This window comes from Strigops habroptila, chromosome 12 (assembly GCF_004027225.2).
Source record: "Strigops habroptila isolate Jane chromosome 12, bStrHab1.2.pri, whole genome shotgun sequence".
Lineage (NCBI taxonomy): Eukaryota > Metazoa > Chordata > Aves > Psittaciformes > Psittacidae > Strigops > Strigops habroptila.
In genome coordinates this window covers 4,450,006-4,456,005 of record NC_044288.2, presented here as the reverse complement: position 1 = coordinate 4,456,005, position 6,000 = coordinate 4,450,006, and positions in this window count along the sequence as shown.

Below are 6,000 nucleotides of genomic sequence, written 5' to 3'. Positions count from 1 at the left end.
GTATCAAGAATGACATTTTGAAAACATGGACTATTGTTAGTCCAGTTTGAGCAAGAGGCTGGGCTAGAGATCTCCAGAGGTCCCTCCCAACCACCACTGCTGTGACCGAGCCACTGATTTCCAGAATTCAGGAAATTCCTGTGTTTTCTGAGACAAGACATCATCTGAGCCTGGTCCCCACGATTCTATCAAATGTGTGAATGTGTTACTACTCTCACAAAGCAGCCAGTGGGCTTTCTGTGTCCATCTACCTCACCAGGATTGTGCCAAAAGTTATCTGGGATCAGCTGGCAACTGAGATCAGTCAGATGCTGTCCTCAGGAGTTTCTTGACTGCAGAGGGACGTGAAACAACCATCAGACCAGTTGCCTGGTGTTTCCACAGCTAGAGCCAGGCGAGTTGGGTTTCCAACTGCAGCACAGGTTGGTCTAACCCGTTTGACAAAACCACCCAGCACATCAGTGTTGGAACATGCAGGTGCATCCAGGCTGATAACTAGAACCATTGCCATTAGGCAGGCAATGAGCCTTAATGGGATGCTGGGTGCAACCAGACCTCAGCAGATCCCAGCCAAGCTGTGGAATCTGGCACGGGCAGTGCTGCAGCTCTCCAGGCCTGGCAGTGTTTGAGGGGGCTCATGGGCGAGCAATATTCTTAGTGGTGACCTCCTTAGCATGTAAGCATGAACGAGAAAGCACACATGCTTTTTAGTTGGCAGCCTGGTGTTGGCCTAAACATACCACCAATGCAATGCTGCTGAAGAAATGAAACTTGTGGGGGGAACTCTTGTTTTGGACTGTGTTTCTGTGTCTTGCAAGATCTGAATGTGAGTAACCCTACCAATGTGTTGTTCTACCCATTACATGTGCTTTGCTCCCCTGCTCTTGATGTTAGTATCTCTTAGCGTCAGGCTAAGCAGACGTGCCTGCTCTTGTTTTACCAAGAACCCTTCTGGGGCTTTGGCTGAGCTGAGAATTTACAATGCGTGGATCCTTGCCAGCTTTTAGCCTGAGAAGGCACTTTGCCCACCTTCAGCAAAGCTGAACAGCACACTAGGGTTTGCTGTGTGAACCAGCTGTCAAGGATGAGTTATATCTCCTGCCCTGAAGGGAGTGGGAAGAGACAAGGCAGGGAATATCCATCCAAACAAGTTTGTACACACATATGATTTGGTAATATGCTGCCTAGAAGAGACTTGCAGCCATAGTGTGGAAGAGTTTGGAGAGTACTTTAAGTATCACAGCCCTGACCTTCCAAGGAGGATGGGACAGGCATGCACAATGCACTCTGCTAGCATCTGGCTACCCCAACCCAATCCCAGCCGGTGGCTTTGGGAGCAGCACAGCCATGCAGTGCTGTGAGGACACAGAACAGCTCAAACGCGGTGAGTTGCTGTCTCCTTCATTTTCCCTGAAGGAAATTCCTTAATGAGGTGACAATGAAGCTGTCAGATGTCATTGACTGCACATGGAGGCTGTTGTGCATGCATCCAGCAAGGCAGGAGGTGATTTCACAGTGAAGATGTTGCTCCATGTTTGAAAAGCAGCCCATGTTCTTTTGCCAAGAGAGAGATGGCGGGTTTTACTAGCACCAAGAATAAAACCATGAGCGATGAACATGGTCAGGCTCTGGGCAGATGCTGCTCTCAGATATGCTGCTGGCTTCTGAATAATCGTGGGGAAAAAGTAGTGAAGTGCTAAACACGTCACCAGGAACGAGAGTCCATCTCAGGGCACAGCTTCCCTGGGGCATCTCACTCTCCTCTAACCAAGCCACGCTACTTCACCTAGGGGTGAGAGCAGAGAGACCACCTCTAAAAGGCTACGTAGGGGAATATTAAGGTACAAAAGCAAATGCTACCACTAAAAAACCTCCCTGGAGAAGGGAGATGCAGAAGCTGACTGACAGTGTTCACCCCCCAGGGCAGTTAAATTCACAGTGGGCATAGCCCTGCAAACCAGAGAGTGGGCAGCCTTGCTTTTGCACCCTGACCCCGACAGGGAAACTCCTGCACATGGAGGCACTCAAAAGACAATCTGCCACTCACCTCCAAAGGGTTCCCTAAGACAAAATGGGTTTATTTGTTGTCTCCATCACTGGCTCTGCCCCTTGGTCCACGCCCTCCAGGAACATATTTCCTCAAGACCTTTGGTCCTTCCAGCCGACTTGCTGGCTCATGGGAAGCAGGCTGACACCCAGTGCTCCCAATCATGTACATGCCATCGACTGCTCCTGGGAACCCCCGTTGTGTTACTGAAGGGAGACAAATGCACTCGAGCTAAGTGATGAGGTGACTGTGTAATCAGAAACAAGATAAGAAAAAATCATAATCCCAGACTGGTTTGGGTTAGAAGGGAGCTTAAAGCTCATCCAGTTCCAAGCCCCTGCCACGGGCAGGGACACCTTCCACTAGAGCAGATTGCTCCAAGCCCCGTCCAAGCTGGCCTTGAACACACATCCAGCACCATTTGCAGCCCTGCAAGTCTGGTGCCCAAGAGGAATTAGCATGATCCATGATCGGAAGCTCTCGCCTCTCCGAGGCTGCTCCCATGGGACTGGCTTTAGCACATGTGGATGCTGCCAGATTAGTTTCACTCTGGGCTGTGACCTGCTGGAGCTGCTCTGTCCAGGGCTGCAGGAAGGTTTTGTTCCTGGGAGTGGGATGTTCCCCAGCAGCTTCTGGCACAGAGGGGTGCTCCCACTCTTTCCACACTGGTGTAGAGCAGAGTAAATCCTCTTTGCTCAATGCAAAATCAGGTGTAAAACAGGAGTATCCAGCCCAGGCCATTTAATTCTCCCAGATCTAAGCAGGCTCATAATCTTCATCAGCGTTGCTTCCTGCTTGAAATGCTTTTCATTAGCTGCTCATTCAGTGAACACAACCACTTCTGCTACCTCAGCAAAACACATGCCACACTTCTTGCTCAGCAGCACAAGGCAAACATTTTATTGCATTTTAATCACTGGCAGTTTTGGCAGTTGCTTCCTGGTCTCTGTATTTCTTCTACCCATCACACTGAGAAGCCTCTATAAACTTTGATTGCAGAGACGTGCTTGACCAAAAGCAATCCGGTGCCTCCTCAGCCTCCAAGTAACTGCACAGCCTGATGCAGCTCCTGGGGAAGCTGAAGGCTGAATGCTTGGTTATCTTAATGCCCTTTTGATCCAGTCCTGGAAGAAGTGAAACAGGCTGAGGATGGCTGTTCAGTTTGGTTGCAAAGGTTGGCTGCCCTGCCAAGACCTTTGCCATGTCATCAATCTTTCTGTGACATTTCATATTCTTCTGAAAATCATGATTTCTCAGAGCTGAAACGTTTCAGAAGAACATTTCAATGTCAAAATAAAAACCAAGAAGTTTTGAGTTGTGGAATGGAGAAACCCCTCCTAATGGGGTTCCCTTTCCCAGCCCAGCCATCGAGGAACCAGGCCAAGCAGACCAGAGACCCTCTGTGAGAGCAGCGCAGCCCACTGTCAGGACGGAGTTAAAGCTTGTTCTGACACTGCAGCTTCAAGCCAAGAAGTTTTGAGTGACCAGAGAAGGGCACAGTCCCAGCCTGGCTGATGGGGCCCAGGATCTGTTTGCGGGTTGGTGTCCCAGATGGGGATGATGCTCGAGGACAGGTCACCTGCACATTGCTCCCTTTCCCCTGGGCACACCATGACCCGCTGCTCCTCTCCCAGGCTCATTCTTCCCATGCCTCTGAGTCACAACCAGTGTTTAAAAGAATATTTGGATCCTCATGTCTCCATTTTCCTGTGTCTGGGGGTTTTCCAGCCTCTGATCCACACCCTTCACGCTGCTGCAGTGGAACTGGTTCTCCTCGCTTGGGTATGATCTTCAGTGTGCCCATAATGCACCCACAGCCCCTGTGCCAAGGTCAACAACTTTCTTCCTCTGTTCTGCTGTTACTTCTATGGCAAGGCATAGGCAGGCAGGAGATGGGGCAGGGAATGTGTTTTAGATCCCCCACCAGCTGATGGGCCATGGAGAGGCAGCCATAAACCGGCTGGGTTGGGGCTGACAGAACCCACCACTGCCCAAGGACGGGATGGTGGCAGGATGGGACCACCAGCATTCCTCCAGCACCAGCAGCCTTTTTCCAGCTCGGGCACTGTACCTGGTTTCAGTGGGATCCTTCCCCATTTACCCCCAGGAAAATGAATGACAGGACCAGGATCAGACAGGATGTGGCTGCCAGCTGTGGCTCGTGTGCCATTCCCTAAAGAAGAGGGCAAATGCCATGTGCAGAAATCCCAAGGGAACAAGAACAAAGGCATGTCCTTTCTCCTTCCCGCAGCGCTATCTAGGATCAATCTTGCCTTAATGCAACACAATCCCCTCCGCTCCCCTGCCTGCCTCTCGCCCTGCAGAGTCATGCTCAAGCGATTCTGTTTCAGGGTAACACTGAGTTAATTCGCCTGAAGCCCTGTGGGACTTCCCAGGCAGCTCTTTCCAGCACAGGGATTTTGCTGAGTCTGCAGAATAATCCAGCCCGGGCAGGGGGGCACTGGCGGGCCCCAAACTCTCCCCCGTATCACTGAGGGCTCAGGTTGCCATTGGGACAGTGGCTGAAATGCCTGAATCCAGTGTTTTCCCACTGCACTGATTTTGCTGTGTCTTCCTCTCCCCCCACAGCACCCTCAAGGTCACATTGGGAGGTTTGTGTGATCGGATGAAAGGGAACAGGGAGGGAAAAGAAACAGCCCAACGAGATGAAAACTGATCCCAGGCTCCAGTTCCAGCCTGTTCCCTTTGGCCCCTCTTGGCTCCCTGCACGCTGCCCCGGGGACGTTTACTCCTTGCACCCGGGATGCACTTCTGAGATGGTTATGAAAGGAATTGTGCATTCAGGTATTCTAAGAACTGGCTGAGTCTTTTGTCCGGAGAGCGGGTGGGAAAGCTCGCTGCCTGCTCCTTGAGTAAAGGATTGTGTAACCCTGGCACGCTGCAGGGCTCCTGCTGGCAGGTGATGAGAAACTGGGCACAAAACAGCCTTGGAAATGCCCAGCTGGACACAGAAGGGCCTCACTGCGAGCCCTGACCCTCCCTCACCCCACTCATAACCCAATGGATGCTTCTCTGCCCAGCAGGAGATGCTCAGAGGTTTACCAGCAGCCAGAGTGCTTGTATCTGCACTAGCAGTTTAAATACGCCTGGCACTGTTTCCTGGCCCTGAGGCCACTGACACAGAGCAATCTATTCAACTTTCTTATCCTCCAACCCGGGATGGATGCAGCCAAGTGCACAGGGCAATAACATCAAATCTGCGCTGACCTTAAGCTTTCTCCAGGAATTGTTTCAGAAAGCTCTTGGTTTGACCCAGAATCACGCCAGGGAATTGTGGTGAGACCTGGGAATACTCTTGATGGCCACGGAGAGCTTCCACCCCTCTGTCATCCCCAGATTCTCCACAGCTGGGGCAGCGTGTGCCTGGGGAGGGGGACATGTGCTAAAAGGGAGCAGAGAGCAGGAGCACGGGCTGCCCCCTAAACCAGGGTTGGGACAGCAAACTGCTCACCATTGCAGCTCCTCACCTTGGGCTGGTGTGGGCAAACAGCATCCCTTGGCTCTGCTGCAGCACATTTCACATGGGGAAGGGATGAGGTCAGGACATCTGCAACATGAAAAGTCACTGGCAAGGCTGCACATGTCCCTGGAAATCCCTGCTATTGTTTGAAGCTCTCCTCAGTGCCAGTGGGATTTTCCTACCTTGTTTCCTAAAATCCCCACCATGGTTTCAGTGCTAAGAAGGTGGAAAGGCAGAGTTTTTGTGCCCATGGGGCAAGTACAGGGCAGTGGGACGTAGGAAGGAGCTCTAGTTTCACTGTTCTTCCTTACTGCTGATGGCAACGACACTAGTCTCCAACAAGGTCATTTGAAGGTTATTTCCTGTCCCACTGCAGAGCTGAGGAGCTCTTGGCCTGCCAAGAGGACTGAGCTGCACAAATGGGACGTTCCCAGCTCCTGCCCTGCAGAAAACAGCCCCAGGACGAGCTCTG